Raw genomic sequence first — 22,024 nt, 5'->3', positions numbered from 1 at the left:
GAATGGCTGTCATACAGGTAGAGATGCTGATTTAAGAAACATTTGCAGTGGTCTCTTAATTTTTTCCACAGCTGTATATACAGTACCAGTCAAAAGTTTGGACACACCTACTCATTCAAGGGTTTGTAGAATAATAGTGAAGACATCAAAACTATGAAATAACACATATGGAATCATGTAGTAACCAAAAAAGTGTTAAACAAATCAAAATATTATTTTATATTTGAGATTCTTCAAATAGCCACCCTTTGCCTTTATGACAGCTTTGCACACTTTTGGCATTCTCTCAACCAGCTTCACCTGGAATGCTTTTCCAACAGTCTTGAAGGAGTTCCCACATATGCTTAGCACTTGTTGGCTGCTTTTCCTACACTCTGCCGTCCGACTCATCCCAAACCATCTCAATTGGGTTGAGGTCGGGGGATTGTGGAGGCCAGGTCATCTGATGCAGCACTCCATCACTCTCCTTCTTTGTAAAATAGCCCTTACACAGCCTGGAGGTGTGTTGGGTCATTGTCCTGTTGAAAAACAAATGATAGTTCCACTAAGCCCAAACCAGATGGGATGGTGTATCGCTGCACCAGCAAAGCACCCCCATGTAAGGGTTGGTGTGAGGTGTGACCCAGGTGCGGTGCAGAATAAACAGTAGGCAGTAGGCAGAGATGGTGAAACAAGGTTCTTTACTGGTGGTCCCGAAGCCAGGATACAAAATAACGGACTTATCACGATAAAAGAAAGGTTGAGCAAATAAGTCTCCAAAAACAGGCTGACAGCCAAAATACGAAATACTAACTACGACTGAAACAAATAAAGAAACAGGGAGAACACTTCTCAAGTACCTGTAAATATGTCTCCAATCAGACACTGATTAGTACTGCTGGGCATAGAGAAACTAGAAGAGAAAACTGAGCAAGGGAACGCAGGGAAGTGAGGGCATAAATACAAAGGTGAACAGTTAGACACAGGTGACACCAATAGGATCATGATTAGTCCAGACTGTGAGTGAGGAGGTGCCTAAAGTTGTCGGATGAGGACACCTAGTGGGTCGCTCCGGAACTGCGACCCCCTCCTGTAACACCCCTACACCATAACACCTCCTCCTCCATGCTTTACGGTGGGAACTACACATGCGGAGATCATCCGTTCACCCACACCACGTCTCACAAAGACACGGCGGTTGGAACCAAAAATCTCCAATTTGGACTCCAGACCAAAGGACACATTTCCACCGGTCTCATGTCCATTGCTAGTGTTTCTTGGCCCAAGCACGTCTCTTCTTATTATTGGTGTCCTTTAGTAGTGGTTTCTTTGCAGCAATTCAACCATGAAGCCATATCTCAGACTGGCCAATAAAAAGAAAAGATGAAGATGGGCAAAAGAACACAGACACTGGACTTCTTTGCAACTCTGCCTAGAAGGTCAGCATCCCGGAGTCGCCTCTTCACTGTTGACGTTGAGACTGGTGTTTTGCGGGTACTATTTAATGAAGCTGCCAGTTGAGGACCTGTGAGGCGTCTGTTTCTCAAACTAGACACTAATGTATTTGTCCTCTTGCTCAGTTGTGCACCGGGGCCTCCCACTCCTCCTTCTATTCTGGTTAGAGCCAGTTTGCGCTGTTCTGTGAAGGGAGTATTACACAGCGTTGTACGAGATCTTCAGTTTCTTGGCAATTTCTCGCATGGAATAGCCTTCATTTTTATTTATTTAACCTTTATTTAACTAGGTAAGTCAGTTAAGAACAAATTCTTATTTACAATGACGGCCTACACCGGCCAAACCCGGTTGTCCGTAGCTAATGCCTGCCCCACACCATAACCATACTGCCGCCTTGGGGCACTCTGTTCACAATATTGCAAACTGCTCGCCCACACGACGCCACAGATTAATCCGTGAAGAGCACACTTCACCAGCGTGCCAGTAGCCATCGAAGGTGAGCATTTGCCCACTGAAGTCGCCGAACTGCAGTCAGGTCAAGACCCTGGTGAGGACGACGAGCATGCAGATGAGCTTCCTTGACAGTTTGTGCAGAAATTATTTGGTTGTGCAAACCCACAGTTTCATCAGCTGTCCGAGTGGCTCGTCTCAGACCATCCCGCAGGTGAAGAAGCCGGATGTGGAGATCCTGGGATGGCATGGTTATACGTGGTCTGCGGTTGTGAGTCCGGTTGGACGCACTGCCACATTCTCTAAAACGACGTTGGAGGCGGCTTATAGTAGAGAAATTATCTGGCAACATTCCTGCAGTCAGCATGCCAATTGCATGCTCCCTCAAAACATGAGACATCTGTGGCATTGTGTTGTGTGACAAAACTGCACATTTTAGAGTGGCCTTTTATTGTCCCCAGCACAAGGTGCACCTTTGTAATGATCATGCTGTTTAATTCGCTTATTGATATGCCACACCTGTCAGGTGGATGGATTATCTTGGCAAAGGAGACATGGTCACTAACAGGGATGTAAAGAAATATGTGCACAACATTTTAGATAAATAAGGTTTTTGTGCATATGGAAACTTTCTGGGATCTTTTATTTCAGCTCATTAAACATGGGACCAACTCTTTATATGTTGCGTTTATATTTTTGTTCAGTGTATTTATTTTATACAATATTTTTTGCTCATCTTTATCAAGTGGGGCCAATATTTTGGACCTGACTGTATATATTTATGATATATGATATCGAAGTAATAGGAGGGATAGGGAAGCGAACCCAGGTCGCTGGCGTGAAAGGCATCCTACACATCGCACCAATAGGATTAACCCACTTGGTGGGAATTGTAATGTGGCTCATATAGTATCGCTATAATATTGCTGTCTCTCCTCTCCCAGGTGCCCCTGAGCCCAGAGTGCATGCGTGCCATCATGAAGATGACGTACTGCCCCCACTGCCGTGGAGTGCCCTCTGCCAGGCCCTGTGCCAACTACTGTGCCAACGTGCTGAAGGGCTGCCTCGCTAACCAGGCCGACCTGGACACAGAGTGGAGGAACTTGGCTGGTGAGACATATAAAACACACACGCGCATGACACATACACACACACACGCACACATGACACATACACACACGCACACATTTGCACACTAATTTCATTTGAATGCCTACAGTGACTTCAGAAAGTATTCATACCCTTTGACTTTTTCCACAATTTGTTGTGTTACAGCCTGAATTTAATGTGTCACTATGTGATTTTGTGTCACTGGCCTACACACAATACCCCATCATGTCAATGTGAAATTATGTTTTTAGATAATTTTTTGTATGAATTAAAACTGTAAAGCTGAAATATTTTGAGTCAATAAGTATTCAACCCCTTTGCTATGGCAAGCCTAAATAAGTTCAGGAGTACAAATGTGCTTAACAAGTCACATAATACGTTGCATGGACACTAATAAAGTTTAACATGATTTTTGAATGACTACCTCATCTCTGTACCCCACACATGCAATTATCTGTAAGGTCACTCAGTCGAGCAGTGAATTTCAAACACAGATTCAACCACAAAGACCAGGGAGGTTTTCCAATGCCTATCAAAGAAGGGCATCTATTGGTAGATGGGGGGAAAAAAAGCAAACATTGAATATCCCTTTGAGCATTGTGAAGTTATTAATTACACTTTGGATGGTGTATCAATACACCCAGTCACTACAAAGATACAGGTGTCCTTCCTAACTCAGTTGCCTTAGACGAAGGAAATCGCTCAACGATTCCACCATGAGGCCAATGGTGACTTTAAAACAGTGACAGTTAATGGATGTGATAGGAGAAAATTGAGGATAGATCAACGACATTGTACTCCACAGTACTAACCTAAATGACAGAGTGAAAAGAAAGAAACCTATACAGAATACAATATTCCAAAACAAGCACTAAAGTAAAACTGCAAAAAAGTTGGCAAAGAAATGAACTTTATGTCCTGAACACAAACCATTATGTTTGGGGCAAATCCAACACAACACATCACTGAGAACCACTCTTCATATTTTCAAGCATGGTGCTGGCTGCATCATTTTATGGGTATGCTTGTCATCGGCAAGGACTATGGAGTTTTTTAGGATAGAGCTAAGCACAGGAAAACCTGGTTCAGTCTACTTTCCAACAGACACTGGGAGACAAATTCACCTTTCAGCAGGAGAATACCCTAAAACACAAGACCAAATATACACTGGAGTTGGCTACCAAGACAACATTGAATGTTCCTGAGTGGCCTAGTTACAGTTTTGACTTAAATTGGCTTGAAAAGCTATGGCAAGACTTGAAAATGGCTGTCTAGTAATGATCAACAACCAACTTGACAGAGCTTGAAGAATAATGTGCAAATATTGTACAATCCAGTTGTGCAAAGTTCTTCGAGACTTACCCAGAAAGACTCGCAGCTGTAATCGCTGCCAAAGGTGATTCTAACATGTCAGGGGTGTGAATACTTATGTAATAATTACAGTATGTTCATTTTCAATACATTTGCAAAAACACTCTAAAAACATGTTTTCACTTTGTCATTATGGGATATTGTAGGTAGATGGGTGAGAAAAAATAATACATTGAATCCATTTTGAATTCAGGCTGTAACACAACAAAATGTGGGATAAGTCAAGGGTATGAATACTTTTTGAAGGCACTGTATAAGCATGTATTCCCATTTAAAATATTGTATCCCCTCCCTCTCGCTCTCTCTGTAGATGCCATGCTGCAGGTGGCTAACAGGTTTGAGGGTGCGTCCAGTGTGGATGTGGTGTTCCGCTCTCTACCCACACACATGTCAGAGGCTATCACCACCATGATGGACAACATAGACACGTTTAACAACAAGGTCAGAACAGCAGTCAGCACATGCACGCACGCACACATACTGATGTACTTACCCACGCACGCATGCACGCAAACACACTTGCCACACACACACACTCACACATGCACATACAGATATGCTAGCGCCAGTTCACACATTCAAATATTATTACCGATCACTGATAGTGTTGATCAGGGCTCATAACACATATTCATAACCTGATGTTGATCCCTGTACTGATTTAATGTAATAATGTTCCACAGACCAGGGGCCTCATTTATAAATTGTGCGTACATACAATGTATACCCCAAAATGTACGTGCGCCAGTTTTCACGCAAAAGTTGGCATTTATAAAAACGGAACTTGACGTGGGAATGTGCTTAGCTTCCCGCAAACTTTAGGCCATGCGTACGCACAGTTTCTAGTGGTTGAAGTATTGCTTTGCAAGCAGGCAAGTAGCCTAGTATTTTGTGCAAATGGGGGATATGATGACACGCTTATTCAAAACAAACAAAAGCAGGTAAATATAATAACAAGATGCAATCATTTGCCGTTAGTGAGAAGAGCGAAGATAAACAATTTTTTTTGCATCTTTGCATTCTAAAATAGTTACAAATAGGCATCTATTTCGTATTTGATTTCCATGAGAATTGCAGAATAAATTCCTAATCTTTTCTGACTGTGATGGTTTCATACTAGCGAAGTAGCTTATAGGTCTACAACATCCCATCTCTTATTTAACTGGACCCACTTGACAGTAGTAAATAGATCAACTATACTGTATTCAAGTATTTTGCTCTATGGTAGAACAGACGGTTCAACTTTTTTATTTACGTTTTTTTTTTGGATAATGTACGTCTGAATAGCCTACTGTAATTTCAAATGTCTCAAGTAAATATAAACATAATACAGTGGGGGAAAATTGTATTTAGTCAGCCACCAATTGTGCAAGTTCTCCCACTTAAAAAGATGAGAGAGGCCTGTAATTTTCATCATAGGTACACGTCAACTATGACAGACAAAATGAGGGAAAAAAATCCATAAAATCACATTGTAGGATTTTTTATGAATTTATTTGCAAATCATGGTGGAAAATAAGTATTTGGTCAATAACAAAAGTTTCTCAATACTTTGTTATATACCCTTTGTTGGCAATGACACAGGTCAAACGTTTTCTGTAAGTCTTCACAAGGTTTTCACACACTGTTGCTGGTATTTTGGCCCATTCCTCCATGCAGATCTCCTCTAGAGCAGTGATGTTTTGGGGCTGTCGCTGGGCAACACGGACTTTCAACTCCCTCCAAAGATTTTCTATGGGGTTGAGATCTGGAGACTGGCTAGGCCACTCCAGGACCTTGAAATGCTTCTTCCGAAGCCACTCCTTCGTTGCCCGGGCGGTGTGTTTGGGATCATTGTCATGCTGAAAGACCCAGCCACGTTTCATCTTCAATGCCCTTGCTGATGGAAGGAGGTTTTCACTCAAAATCTCACGATACATGGCCCCATTCATTCTTTCCTTTACACGGATCAGTCGTCCTGGTCCCTTTGCAGAAAAACAGCCCCAAAGCATGATGTTTCCACCCCCATGCTTCACAGTAGGTATGGTGTTCTTTGGATGCAACTCAGCATTCTTTGTCCTCCAAACACGACGAGTTGAGTTTTTACCAAAAAGTTCTATTTTGGTTTCATCTGACCATATGACATTCTCCCAATCCTCTTCTGGATCATCCAAATGAACTCTAGCAAACTTCAGACGGGCCTGGACATGTACTGGCTTAAGCAGGGGGACACGTCTGGAACTGCTCACCGTTCTTGTGATCATTTTGACCCCACGGGGTGAGATCTTGCGTGGAGCCCCAGATCGAGGGAGATTATCAGTGGTCTTGTATGTCTTCCATTTCCTAATAATTGTTCCCACAGTTGATTTCTTCAAACCAAGCTGCTTACCTATTGCAGATTCAGTCTTCCCAGCCTGGTGCAGGTCTACAATTTTGTTTCTGGTGTCCTTTGACAGCTCTTTGGTCTTGGCCATAGTGGAGTTTGGAGTGTGACTGTTTGAGGTTGTGGACAGGTGTCTTTTATACTGATAACAAGTTCAAACAGGTGCCATTAATACAGGTAACGAGTGGAGGACAGAGGAGCCTCTTAAAGAAGAAGTTACAGGTCTGTGAGAGCCAGAAATCTTGCTTGTTTGTAGGTGACCAAATACTTATTTTCCACCATAATTTCCAAATAAATTCATAAAAAATCCTACAATGTGATTTTCTGGATTTTTTTTTCTTAGAGGCCTCTCTCATCTTTTTAAGTGGGAGAACTTGCACAATTGGTGGCTGACTAAATACTTTTTTTCCCCACTGTACATAATACATATTTTCATAACCATTGCAGAATAAATTCCTCACCACCTTTATGGCCATGACGAGTTCATATTCCCGAAGAAGCTTTAGCCCACAACAAATTACCATGTGCATCTCTCATTTAAGTTGGCCTATTATTTTTGCTCTATGCATCCGAAAGGGAGCGCGGTTTATAATACAGAACAATCTACAGTAGAATTTAACAGATGAACAGACAGTTTATATTTTGATTTGACTGCTACCACTGTATAGGCCTACTGATAAAAAAATAAAATAATGTAGACATACTTTACATTGTTTCAGAATTCAATGGCAGTGCAGAATTTTTAGGATCAGGAATAAATCAATGCAAAATATTATTGAATTCGAACGATCTGTTTACAGGTCCACGACAATTTGCAATTATTGTTTTCTTTAACAAACTTTCAAATACAGAAAATGTCACTCTAAAAGTTTTAAACATTCTGCCAAAGCCTCCAGAGACATTTAATCAAGTTCGCCATTGCTATTTCCTTAAGAGACTGCCTTGGCCTAATTCCAATACTTCCAAAGTATAAAGCAAATAAGGGCGTTATTGTCACCATAAAAGGTGAATGATGGGTGTTTTTCAGGCAGAGTTTTAATGCTCGTTCACGTGCGCAGTTTCAGGACAGGTCTGATTTATATAACGGGAAACATGCGTGCGCCAAGTCTATAAATCTCTATATTTTTATTTTTGTACGTGCGCAGTCTTTTCAGAAATTGTGCGCACAGCTATATAGTGTGAAAAGTACACAACAGTTATAAATGAGGCCGCTGAAGAGGGACTGATAACACAGCCTCAAGGCTCACCATTACCTTTTTATTTTAATGGTGTACGAGCACCACTTTTATGTGCCCGTTAAAAAGCATAAGGAGCCATGAAATCTTTATTTTTTGTTTAGTGAAGGTGGAAAAGTATGCAAATAGTGTTGGGGAACAAAGGCTTCTCTGTGCTGCACTGGTGTCGAGGCCAAAGCTGGCCTGGAGCTCTGCCATGACCTGGCAAACCAGACTTCACAACACTAGCCACACTTTGCCCCTTAGGTACTGATCTAGGATCAGAATACTTTGGTCCGATATCCTAAGTTTAACAATAAAGGGAAACTGACCTAAGATCAGCTTCACTTGATCCATTATTGACAGTCTTCTATGATGTAAAGTCCTACCAGGTTTAGGAAGTCAGTTTTAGTCTTAAACTGTTTCAACATGCAACTACTGCTAATGCAGCTTCTGGTTTCATTAGTTTTCACAGTTACAGTTTAATGTTAACAGTTAGGATTGGGAGTAGGACAAATGTGTTCTAGATCTGTGGGTAGGGGCACCTTCTACCTCAGGTTGGTACAACAGGGCACAGGTGTGTGTGTAGCAGGTGTGTTTGTGTGTGTTTACTTGTTTTATAGAAAAGTTATTCATGTAGGGGAGGAAGATAGGTAGAAAACCTCAGAGCTATCCAAAACAGATTAAACAAGATGGTAGTTTCTTTGTCTCATACATTAAATCTAGGTAAATGGTATGCCTGAAGGAGCATGGGACGTGTGTGTTCTTGGCATTGAAATTATCCTAGAATATTAAATTACTATATGTGACCTACTATATGTAATATCTGAGTCCTCTGGCGTTGTAATTAATGTAAACTAAGTGTTGTGTGTCATGTGACATGTCAAGGAGAGCACACACAATGCCGTATTGTTTTGTCATGTATAAGGTGGCTCACCAAACTCCTCCAAATGGAGCATGTGTCTTATAGCTTTACCAATACATACAGTAAGTACTGGGTTTAGAGTTTTCTATTAAGGATGGATGTTGAGGTTATTCTATTTCAACCCTGTCAATAAGGATTATATACTGTAGTAGATTATCAATTTACAGTACAGGAAAGTAGGAGTTTATGGGCAAAGTTTCATTACAATGCAAGGTTGCATTTTCAGCAACTAGTTTTCGGATGTGACAGGGCTTGCAAACTATCGTGGATTACAAAGGGAAACCCAGTCGCGAGCTAAATGCCTTCTACACTCGCTTCGAAGCAAGCAACACCAAACCATGCATGAGAGCACCAGCTGTTCCGGACGACTGTGGCCTCACACTCTCCATAGCCGATGTGAGTAAGACCTTTAAACAGGTTAACATTCACAAGGCCGCAGGGCCAGACGGATTACCAGGACACCTACTCTTCACTGACATTTTCAACCTCTTCCTGACCCAGTCTGTAATACCTACATGTTTCAAACAGACCACCATAGTCCCTGTGCCCAAGAACACCAAGTTAACCTGTCCAAATGAATCACCCGGTAGCACTCACATCTGTAGCCATGAAATGCTTTGAAAGGCTGGTCATTGCTTACATCAACACCATCATCCCAGACCCACTGCAATTCGCATACCTCCCCAACAGATCACGCAATCTCTATTGCACTCCACACTGCCCTCTCCCACCTGGACATGAGGAACACCTATGTGAGAATGCTGTTCATTGACTACAGCTCAGCATTCAACACCATAGTGCCCTCCAAGCTCATTACTAAGCTAAGGACCCTGGGACTGAACACCTCTCTCTGCAACTGGATCCTGGACTTCCTGGCGGGCCGCCTCCAGGTGGTGAGGTTAGGCAACAACACATCCGCCATGCTCAACACAGGGGCCCCTCAGGGGTGCGTGCTTAGTCCCCTCCTGTACTCCCAGTTCAACCATGACTGAGTGGCCCCACACGACTCCAACACCATCAATAAGTTTACTGACGACACAACGGTGGTAGGCCTGATCACCGATGACGATGAGACAGCCTATAGGGAGGAGGTCAGAGACCTGGCAGTGTGGTGCCAGGACAACAATCTCTCTCTCAATGTCAGGAAGCCAAAGGAGCTGGTCGTGGACTTCAGGAAACGGAGGGCTGAGCACGCCCCATTCACATCGACGGGGCAGTAGTGGAACGGGTCGAGAGCTTAAAGTTCCTCCAAATGATTTGAGGGAGTGCGCACATGAGGCTATTCTGTGTTGAGCGGTTAACAAAGAAACAGGTACTCCTATATGCTTAATTTAGACGTATTTATGTAACTTTAGTTGTGATACAAATGTTGGGCTATATGATTAGATTTTAATACATTCTAAGGCATGATGCGACTCCAATGATGATTTGAAAAAAGTAGCATGAAAAGCATAAGCTCTGCTTTGTTTTTTGCGCAGGCTGTACACACTTCATCAGTCTCTCAGTCACAATTTGACAAGCATATGCCTCGAATTTCCCGGCGGCATCCCCTTTGTGTGGCCGTAATGCCCCTAAAAAAATCCATGCCTTTTGCGGCCAGTGGCCTTTGTGCCCTTGGGCTGAATATAATAAAATAATTCCCTTCTCCCGGCTTCATGTTCCAAAGCACCTCTCATTCAAATGGCTCTCCGTCACGTGATCAGGTCTTTCTCACAGGCTACATGTGAAGACAGACACATCCGTGGCCGCAACTGCGTGCGTCCTTATCCAATTCCAAGGCGCATATTGAAGATATTGGAAGAACGGTCCACATTTACTTTTCATCAGCCAACAAGATGAGTAGGCCTAACAAACAGCAAAAGCACTAGCCTATGTCAATCTACTATCCCCCATAGTACAAAAGTTTACCTATTCTATTCTGTGTGAGAAATAAATATTCCAAACATTGTCTGTGACAGTTGTGGGATGGGATAGATCACAAATTAATACAACCACTAGCATCAAATAAACATGTTTAAGCTATGAGGCTGACACAACAGATCAGAATGTTTACCTTAAAATGTTGCTAAATTATTAGGCTATTTCTTCACAAAAGTATTCATCCCCCTTGGCGTTTTACCTATTTTGTTGCATTACAACCTGTAATTTAAATTGCTTTTTATTTGGATATCATGTAATGGACATACACAAAATAGTCCAAATTGGTGAAGTGAAATGAAAAAAAAATCAAAAAATTCAACAAGATAAATAACGGAAAAAGTGGTGCGTGCATATGTATTCACCCCCTTTGCTATGAAGCCCCTAAATAAGATCTGGTGCAACCAATTACCTTCAGAAGTCACATAATTAGTTAAATAAAGTCCACATGTGTGCAATCTAAGTGTCACATGATCTGTCACATGATCTCAGTATATATACACCTGTTCTGAAAGGCACACATGTGGAGGAAGGGGCACCACCAAGCAAGCGACACCATGAAGACCAAGGAGCTCTCCAAACAGGTCAGGGACAAAGTTGTGGAGAAGTACAGATCAGGGTTGGGTTTTAAAAAAATATCTGAAACTTTGAACATCCCACAGAGCACCATTAAATCCATTATTAAAAAATGGAAAGAATATGGCACCACAACAAACCTGCCAAGAGAGGGCCGCCCACCAGAACTCACGGACCAGGCAAGGAGGGCATTAATCAGAGGCAACAAAGAGACCAAAGATAACCCTGAAGGAGCTGCAAAGCTCCACAGCGGAGATTGGAGTATCTGTCCATAGGACCACTTTAAGCCGTACACTCCACAAAGCTGGGCTTTACGGAAGAGTGGCCAGAAAAAAGCCATTGCTTAAAGAAAAAAATAGGCAAACACGTTTGGTGTTCGCCAAAAGGCATGTGGGAGACTCCCCAAACATATGGAAGAAGGTACTCTGGTCAGATGAGACTAAAATTGAGCTTTCTGGCCATCAAGGAAAACGCTATGTCTGGCGCAAACCCAACACCTCTCATCACCCGAGAACACCATCCCCAAAGTGAAGCATGGTGGTGGCAGCATCATGCTGTGGGGATGTTTTTAATCGGCAGGGACTGGTCAGAATTGAAGGAATGATGGATGGCGCTAAATACAGGGAAATTCTTAAGGGAAACCTGTTTCAGTCTTCCAGATATTTGAGACTGGGACGGACATTCACCTTCCAGCAGGACAATGACCCAAAGAATACAGCTAAAGCAACACTCGAGTGGTTTAAGGGGAAACATTTAAATGTCTTGGAATGGCCTAGTCAAAGCCCAGACCTCAATCCAATTGAGAATCTGTGGTATGACTTAAAGATTGCTGTACACCAGCAGAACCCATCCAACTTGAAGGAACTGGAGCAGTTTTGCCTTGAAGAATGGGCAAAAATCCCAGTGGCTAGATGTGCCAAGCTTATAGAGACATACCCCAAGAGACTTGCAGCTGTAATTGCTGCAAAAGGTGGCTCTACAAAGTATTGACTTTTGGGGGGGTGAATAGTTATGCACGCTCAAGTTTTCTGTTTTTTTTGTCTTGTTTCTTGTTTGTTTCACAATAAAACATATTTTGCATCTTCAAAGTTGTAGGCATGTTGTGTAAATCAAATGATACAAACCCCCCCAAAATCAATTTAATTCCAGGTTTTAAGGCAACAAAATAGGAAAAATGCCAAGGGGGGTGAATACTTTCGCAAGCCACTGTATAAGCGCAGCAATGCGAACATGGCAGTAGGCTATAAGCGCGAATGTTACATTCGCGGGAAAACATCATTATCAAAAGTGACCGCAAATGCAATTATGCATGTGATGGTTTTATTATAAAGGTGCATTTTTATGGTGAAAATTATCTTCCCCAAACTTGAAACTCATGTGCTGCGTATGTATGTCAAGTAGGCTCGACACCCGTTGTAAAGCGGATTAATGTGCTTAATTTTAAGAAGTAATTTGGCCACTTTAGTTGCGATACAAACCTTATCAAAACATATAGGCCTATGGGCTAGGCTACATGAGGTGTGCGACTATGATTTGAAAAAGTTGCAGAAAAAGGCATGTGTTTCTTGCCTAACTGCACACAAGTTGGGCATCATTCACAAGTGATAATATATCATTCAGAAGTGATAGGCTAATATTGTCACCAATCAGACTATTTTTGATTTAATCTTGTCTTTACATATACAGTACTAAATAATATATGTGTGAAATTTGTTTTGATTTAGAATGGACCATTATCATGCACCCGTCTCGAAACAGGGGCAGGGGGAAGAAATACATGTAATCTATGCACTTAAATAGCGAATGGAGGACGCTTTTCCCGTGGTTCATGTTCATGCCAGCCAGGTAGGCTGTACTGTTGTTGTAAAGAGAAGCAATGTGCTTACTATTAGGAAAGTTGAGAAATAAATATAGTAGGCCTAGCCTATAGAAAGGTGATCGGATACTCGTCTTTTTATTAGTGGCCATCCCTCTGTTTTCTCCCGCAATTGCATAGCCTATAGAAATGTTGCGCAATATGAGCTCTCATTAAGTGTTTGATTAGATGTTCGAATACATTTGCATTGATGTCATTATGTGTTATTACTTTTCTATTATTTCTCTATTTTCTTTCTCTCTGCATTGTTGGGAAGGCCCCGTAAGTAAGCATGTCACTGTTAGTCTACACCTGTTGTTTACGAAGCATGTGACGAATAAAGTTTGATATGGTTTGTTGTAGTTGTTGATCCGATTGGGGCAAGAGATTTCGTTTGAACACCTCAAGACTCACAAGACTCACTTAAACCCCATGGAGAGTAGCTGCTAATGGTGATCCTAATAAAATACCAAAATTAAACTATTATTTTACAGATTATCTCAAGAGTTGTAGTTTTTGTCCCTAAATAAATGCCTCTCAACTTAATCATTTTCTCACCTCCTCCCTCTAACTCCCCCTCTCTCTTTCCCATTCTCTCTATTCTCAGGTGTTCCAGGCATGTGGGAATCCGAGGGAGGGAGGAACCAGCAGCACTGGGTTGGAGGAGGTGAAGAGGAGGGGGAAGGTTATAGTGGAGACCAGCCCAACCTCTGGGGCTAGGCTGGAGAAACTGGTCAGTGTTACTGTCATCATCTCTCCCTCTCTCTCTCTCTCTAACTTGATATACGATACGGATTCTGTTTAGTCGTGTTTACTCTTACTCTGTGAAGAATGCAAAAATAGTAATGCTACAGTCAAGAATGCAATGAGTCAGATGAATATGAAATGTGAGGAAATGGAAACAACCATCATTGTCTCCCAAAAATAAACACACTGTTGTTGTTTGTTTGTTGCTCATACAGAAGCAATTTGCAGAAAGTGTGAATGCTTGAAACAAACTTGATGTTGAATAGCTTTTGATAGTAGTTTCCAGTACACAGGCTGTATTCATTAGGCACCAAATGAAAGAAAGGGGACTGAAACAGGGAGGGACTATATGAACTTGTCCAATAAGAAATGCTAATTTTCCTTTTCCATTACAAAACGCCCCCAGGTGTCTGATGTGTCGAGTAGGCTGAGGGACATGCAGCCCTACTGGGTCTCGTTACCCAGCACCCTCTGCAGTGACAGGGTGGCCACTAGGACCCAAGCAGACAAGTGCTGGAACGGCATGGCCCGTGCCAGGTAGGACCCCTAAACCACGTCTGTGTGTGTGCATGCATGCTATGTGTGTGTGTGTATGAGTGTGTAATGTCTGCATCTGTGTCTGTGTACGTGCTCGCATGCATGCATATTTGCGTGTGTGCCTCTTTGTGCCTGCATCATGCATGTGTGAGTGTGTGTGTATTTGAGTACCCCCCAGTGATCCTCTCTCCTTGTCTCCCAGGTACCTTCCAGAGGTAATGGGTGACGGCCTGGCTAGTCAGATCAACAACCCTGAGGTAGAGATCGACATCACCAAGCCAGACATGACTATACGCCAACAGATCATGCAGCTCAAAATCATGACCAACCGCCTCAAGAACGCTTTCAATGGCAACGATGTGGACTTTCAGGACACCAGTGAGTATAGATCTAGGATCAGCTCATCCTATGCGAATACTGACTCCAACCATAGAGGGAATATTGAAATATGGACCTTACCTAATCTTACTCCTGAGGGCAAAAGCTGTGTGGACTACAGAGAGGTCTCCCTCATGGTCAAAACACTATGAAAGAGATTGTGTCATATGTTGACATTATATGACTAATGGAAATATTTTATATGTTGTTTTGATTGTCTCCATTATTGTTCCATGTCATTTCAGCAAACCATGACACCCACCATCTCAGATTGTTCTGAAATCGTTTATGTAGTAGAAATAGATAAGATAAGAATTCCAGAAGCAGTATTTTATTGAATATAATTAGATTAAGCTAATTGATTTATAGGATTAATATAAAATGCAATAATTATTGTACCTAACATCCGATTTGGACCAAACATTTTCTAACAATCAGTAAAACATGAGTAATCCAAAGAAAAGGTCAAAAGCCATACACGGTCCCCCCACACCAATCCCACCCCAACAACGATCAGTATCATCAGTTCTATATGTTTGACAAGTAGTATGGAGCTGCGGCTCAGAGTATTGTTTCTTCATCCTATGTAATGTATTCTTAGTGAATTTGGTGATGTTTTTTTCCCCTGTTCAGAGATATTTGTCATTGAAGTTGTTGGATTTATGTCGCATCCTACATCCTTATAGTACCAGGTTCTGACCACTAGATGGTGCTGTTCCTGTTATTAGGTTAGTTTTTTTTTTAAGAATCCCCCCCCCCCATTGTTAAAGGGATAGTTCACCCAAATTACACAATTACATATTGGTTGTCTTACCCTGAAAGCAGTTTGTGGACCAAGTATGACAGCAACCCATGCTTTAGTTTTGTTTACCTGACCACTGTTTCAAATGCTAAAGTTTTAGCATTTGTGGCACAAATCCAATGCATGTTAATGAAATTAGAAAAATTTGAATTTTTGTGCTTCATATCCAAATCATCTATAAGTAACATCATTGAGTTACACAATACATTTTTAGATACTTTAGGATGATTTGGACATGAAGCATGAAAATGCTAATATAGGTATCATTGACTTGCATTGAATATGTGACACAAATGCTAAAAAGTTAGCATTTGAAACAATGGCTTGGTAAACAAAACCAAAGCATGGGTTGCTGTCATACCAGGGGGGGCAAGCTAGATCTACTCAGGGTTTTCTAAAGCTAACCAGCTTCAGTTAGCTTCACATTCTGTTACGCTATGGTTAAACCCAGCACTCAGAGAAACAAAACACGACTAAGGGAGTGGAAGAAACAAAAATTATTTTAATAAAAGTTCAATTTGTCTTAGTCCAAAAAACAACTGAAGAAAAGGAACAGAGTGGGCTAGTCGGCTCCGGAGGAAGGAGAGGCTGAGGCAGGCAGGCAGGAAGGCAGGCAGGCAGGTTGGGAGGTATGTCTGAACTGAAGACAAAACAAACGACAGGTTAAGGAGAGTAAAAAGCCAGGCTGAAGACAAAGACAATATAACTTTACTGGTGAGCCAAGTTACCGCTCTAGTAAGAACAACGATCTGGCGCCTGTGGAGAGCCATGCCCAGGAATTAGTAGTGCAGGTTGATGAGAGAATAAGATGCAGCTGCGTAGGCAGGAATCACTGGAAACAACCCGCAGCTGCACAGGAGAGGCAGATCCTGAGCACGCCCCCCGATCCACTCCAGACACACCCACATAATGGGGACAAACACACATACAGATACAACAGACAAAGAGGGGACAAAACAAGGAGGAAGGGAAACAGAAAAGGGAGAGACAAGCTGCCCACATAACAGTACCCCCCCCTCAATGGTCGCCACCTGGCGACCCACCAGGCCTGTCAGGGTTGTCGTGATGGAAGTCCGTGATCAGCTGAGGATCCAACACAAAACGCTTAGGGACCCAAGACCTCTCCTCTGGTCCATAACCTTCCCAATCGACTAGGTATTGGAGACCCCTACCCCGCCTCCGAGAGTCCAGGAGCCTACTGACGGTGTAGGCCGGATGGTCGTCAATGAGGCGAACAGGTGGAGGTGGATCTGCCGGCGGACACAAAAGGCTGGAGGACACAGGTTTCAGTTGGGAGACGTGGAAAGTAGGGTGTATCTTCATGGCTGAAGGCAACTTCAAACGAACCGCAGCGGGGTTAATGATGGACTCCACCACAAACGGACCCAGGAGACAGCTTGCGTGATTTGGTACGAAGAGGTACGTTCTTAGATGACAGCCAAACCTCTTGACCAGGATGAAACACAGGTGCGGGAGTCCTGCTCCTATCCGCTGTCGTCTTGTTCCTGTCGGTGGTCCGAAGCAACGCTTCCCGAGCGTCGCTCCACACTCTCTGGCAGCGGCGGAGGTTCTCCTGAACCGAAGGAACAGCCAATTCCTTCTCCTGAGCAGGAAACAGAGGGGGTTGATAACCCATGGTAACTTCGAAGGGTGAAAGGCCGGTGGCAGAGGTGGTGAGGGAGTTGTGGGCGTACTCTATCCAAGGCAGATGTTTGGCCCAGGATGATGGATGTTGAGTAGCCACACAACGAAGGGTTGCTTCGAGGTTTTGATTGGCTCTTTCTGTTTGACCGTTGGTCTGGGGATGAAACCCTGAGGACAGACTAACGGAAGCACCCAAAGCAGAACAGAAAACCTTCCAAACACGGGAAGTAAACTGTGGGCCTCTATCAGATACGATGTCCACAGGTATTCCATGGGGAAGGAATACATGTTGGACTAGGAGGTCCGCTGTCTCACTGGCAGACGGTAATTTTGGTAATGCTATATAGTGAACAGATTTAGAGAATCTGTCCACAATGGTAAGTATAGTATCATTACCTTCAGACTTGGGTAGGCCGGTGACAAAATCCATGGCTATGTGGGACCAGGGACGGCTGGGAACTGGGAGGGGTAGCAGCAGCCCCGAAGGGGACTGATGGGAGGCTTTGCCCCGAGCACAGGTTGAACAGGCTGCCACAAAAGCCCGAACGTCAGTTTCCATTGAAGGCCACCAAAAATGTCTCCTAAGCAGCGTCAACGTGAGTCTCATCCCAGGGTGACCAGCAAAACGGGAGGTGTGAATCCACTGCAACACCTGAGACCGGACCGTCTCGGGAACAAAGAGTAGGTTGGGAGGTCCATCACCCGGTCCCGGGTCCGTGGCAAGTGCAGTCTTCACAAGAGACTCGATCTCCCACTGTACTGCCGCCACGACGCATGAGGAAGGCAGGACTGCCTCAGGCTCGCTGGTCTCCGAAGGGTCAGCAAACTGGCGGGACAAAGCATCTGGTTTAACATTTCTTGACCCCGGTCTGTATGTAAGAATAAAGTTAAACCTACTAAAAAACAGGGCCCATCTGGCTTGGCGTGAGTTGAGTCTCTTAGTGGCTTGGATGTAAGCCAAGTTTTTGTGGTCTGTCCAGACCACAAACGGCAGTTCAGCTCCATCCAGCCAGTGCCGCCATTCTTCCAGTGCTAGCTTGACCGCCAGTAGTTCCCGGTTTCCAACGTCGTAATTCCGTTCTGTGGGTGACAATTTCTTGGAGAAAAAAGCACAGGGGTGAAGCTTTTGGTCAGTGGGGGAGCGCTGGGAGAGGACTGCTCCCACACCTGAGTCCGACGCGTCCACCTCCACAACAAACTGCAGAGAGGTATTGGGGTGTATCAACACGGGGGAGGTGGAAAACAGTTCCTTCAAAACCCCTACCGCCTGCTCCGCCTCAGGGGACCACAGAAAAGGGACTTTTGGGGATGTGAGTCTAGTAAGGGGTGCCACCACTTTACTAAAACCCTTAATGAATCTACGGTAGAAGTTAGCAAAGCCCAAAAATCGCTGACGTTGCTTACGGGTGGTGGGTGTGGGCCATTCCGTCACTGCCCGGATCTTCTCGGGGTCCGCCTTCACCTGCCCGCTCTCAATGATGAAACCAAGGAACGATGTAGACTGTTTGTGGAACTCACACTTTTCTGCTTTGACGTACAGCTTGTTCTCCAAGAGCCGTTGAAGGACTTGACGGACGTGTGACTCATGCTCCTCGGGTGACTTGGAAAAAACAAGAATATCATCCAGGTATACAAAGACAAAACGGTTCAAAAAATCCCTGAGAACATCGTTCACCATGGCTTGGAAAACAGCAGGGGCGTTTGAGAGCCCAAAGGGCATGACCAAATACTCAAAATGTCCCAGTGGAGTGTTGAAAGCGGTTTTCCACTCATCTCCCTTTCGGATTCGGACAAGGTGATAAGCGTTCCTGAGGTCGAGCTTGGAGAAAACTGTGGCGCCATGCAGAGGTTCAAAAGCAGAGTTGATGAGTGGAAGGGGATATTTGTTTTTAACAGTTATGTTGTTTAAACCCCTGAAATCGATACAGGGGCGTAACGACTTGTCTTTCTTTTCCACAAAAAATAAACCTGCACCCAAAGGAGACGACGAGGGACGGATTATGCCCGAGGCCAGAGAATCACCAATATACTGCTCCATTGCCTCTCTTTCCGGTCGGGACAGATTGTATAAGCGACTAGAGGGCAAGGGAGCACCAGGAAGCGGTTCAATAGGGCAATCATAAGGCCTATGTGGTGGTAGAGACAGAGCCTTGTCCTTACTGAAAACCTCCGCTAAGTCATGGTATTCTTTGGGGACAGATGACAGATCGAGAGGAGCTGAGGGATGAGTTGGGTTACACTTAGTGGGGGGAACCGCTGACCTAAGGCACTCTGAATGGCAGTTAGTGCTCCAACTGAGAATGGTGTGACGTGTCCAATCAATTTGTGGGTTGTGAAGAGCCAACCAGGGGAAGCCAAGGATTAGGGAGGTAGCTGAGCCAGACATAACTCTTAACTGAATGCTTTCACAATGATTGCCAGAAATCACTAGGGAAACGGGGGTGGTTTGATGAGTTATCTCCGCGAGGAGGCGCCCATCAAGGGCTGTGACCCGAATGGGGGTAGGTAGTGGCTCCATGGGGATACGAGCTTGTGTAACGAACTGGTGGCTAATAAAGTTGTCTTCTGCACCTGAGTCTATGAGAGCTGAGAGTGGCAGGGAATGACTCTGGAAACGTAAGGTTACAGGTACTTGTAATCGGGGAATGATGGGTTCAGGATCTAACTCTGGGCTCGCAAGTAGACCCACCGTTACGAGCGAGCCTTGTCTTTTGGTCGCTTAGGGCATGTAGCCAGAATGTGTGTGGCGTCTCCACAGTACAGGCACTCACCCGCCTGGAGGCGCCGTTGCCGCTCTGCTGGAGGTAGTCGAGCTCGACCCACTTGCATAGGTTCCTCCTCTGTGCTCGGGATGGGATCAGGAACAAGAAGCTGCCGGCTCCGGGGAGGCGAGACTCGAGTGGTTGAAGGCTGGGGAACTCGTCCTCCTAGATGTGGCCGACCGCCTCTCTCCCGACGCCTCTCCCGCAACCGGTTGTCTAGCTTAATGGACAGGGAAACGAGAGAATGTAAATCATGTGGCTCATCACGAGCAGCCAGTTCATCCTTAATGGCTTCATTCAAACCGTTTAGAAATGCTCCTTGAAGTGCCACATTGTTCCACTTGGAGTCCGCTGCCAACGTCCAGAACTCAATAGAGTACTCAGCCACACTGTTAGAACCCTGCCTCAAATAAAAAAGTATCTTGGAGGAATTACCCACATGGTCAGGATGGTCAAAAACGGTCTTCAATTCAGCAGAAAAATCAGCAAAAGTCAATCCAGTCAAAGTTTGATTTGAGCACACAGCCTCAGCCCAAACCAGAGCTCTCCCTCTTAACAGCCCCAGAACATAATGTACCTTAGAGGAATCAGTAGAAAACGACAGTGGTCTCTGCCGAAAAATCAAGTCACACTGAAGCAAAAATCCCCGGCACTTGTCCAATTCTCCATTGAACGGTTCAGGCGACGTGACCGAGGGTTCCCGATGGAACGAAGCCTGCATAATGTCAGAGGAAACAACTTGGGGTGCATCAAACTGGGGGTCAGAGAGAGATGGAGAACTGATAACAGACAATTTAGAGACTTGTGTAGTTAACTGAGTCACCTGGTTCAGCAGTTGATGATTATCTTCCAAAAGAGTCCGAATCAATTGGTCATGCTGTCCTAGCAACGTTCCTTGAGCCTGGATAGCTTGTTGGAAGCTGTCTTCGTTTGCCCTGTGCTGTTTCTCTGTTGGGTCCATGGCCAGATCGTTCTGTTACGCTATGGTTAAACCCAGCACTCAGAGAAACAAAACACGACTAAGGGAGTGGAAGAAACAAAAATTATTTTAATAAAAGTTCAATTTGTCTTAGTCCAAAAAACAACTGAAGAAAAGGAACAGAGTGGGCTAGTCGGCTCCGGAGGAAGGAGAGGCTGAGGCAGGCAGGCAGGCAGGCAGGCAGGAAGGCAGGCATGTCTGAACTGAAGACAAAACAAACGACAGGTTAAGGAGAGTAAAAAGCCAGGCTGAAGACAAAGACAATATAACTTTACTGGTGAGCCAAGTTACCGCTCTAGTAAGAACAACGATCTGGCGCCTGTGGAGAGCCATGCCCAGGAATTAGTAGTGCAGGTTGATGAGAGAATAGGATGCAGCTGCGTAGGCAGGAATCACTGGAAACAACCCGCAGCTGCACAGGAGAGGCAGATCCTGAGCACGCCCCCCGATCCACTCCAGACACACCCACATAATGGGGACAAACACACATACAGATACAACAGACAAAGAGGGGACAAAACAAGGAGGAAGGGAAACAGAAAAGGGAGAGACAAGCTGCCCACATAACACATTCCAGCTCAGGCTTCATCGGTGGCTTCAACGGTGGATATTGCTCGTCCGCCTGCCGCTAACTCTAGCAGGCTTGTAACTGCATGTGCATGTTGCACATGGCTAGTTGAATGCCAAACTCTTCATTGAGGAAATGCTGAAATATCAACCCATGGGCGATTCAGTGCCACATTTTCATTTGTGCCGAAATCAAAATTAAAGAAAAGTTATCTTACAAGTTGCAAATTCAGGGGGCTATGGTGTGAAATAGGCTTTTAAAAGTGCCATCTTTATTGTATTACTTATCATTAAAGCCGACTTTGGTGTGCTTATCAATGCAATAATTGTATTAAGTTATACAAATCTTTTACTGTGCATGGAGTTTAAAATGCATTCTGTCATTAATAAATGT

At 44.1% G+C, this 22,024-nt stretch overlaps 1 protein-coding gene and 1 pseudogene across 2 annotated transcripts in view; one reads left to right on the top strand and one right to left on the bottom strand.

The window, feature by feature from the left end:
* LOC311146699 (glypican-1-like) overlaps window positions 1–22,024 on the top strand; it is a 138,472-nt pseudogene that overhangs the window by 111,303 nt on the left and 5,145 nt on the right. The window contains exons 5-9 of the transcript in view: window positions 2,829–2,994; window positions 4,676–4,806; window positions 13,822–13,947; window positions 14,368–14,498; window positions 14,701–14,876. The product of the transcript in view is annotated as a glypican-1-like (transcript). The remainder of the gene's footprint in view (window positions 1–2,828; window positions 2,995–4,675; window positions 4,807–13,821; window positions 13,948–14,367; window positions 14,499–14,700; window positions 14,877–22,024) is intronic.
* LOC311146713 (protein FAM227A-like) overlaps window positions 16,127–22,024 on the bottom strand; it is a 36,236-nt gene continuing 30,338 nt past the window's right edge. Inside the window, exon 15 of the mRNA XM_084183266.1 lies at window positions 16,127–16,318. The gene's annotated coding sequence lies outside the window, so the exon portion shown is untranslated. The remainder of the gene's footprint in view (window positions 16,319–22,024) is intronic.

This window comes from Coregonus lavaretus (assembly GCF_964263955.1).
Source record: "Coregonus lavaretus genome assembly, chromosome: 19".
NCBI lineage: Eukaryota > Metazoa > Chordata > Actinopteri > Salmoniformes > Salmonidae > Coregonus > Coregonus lavaretus.
This window is presented reverse-complemented; position numbering and strand designations above follow the sequence as displayed.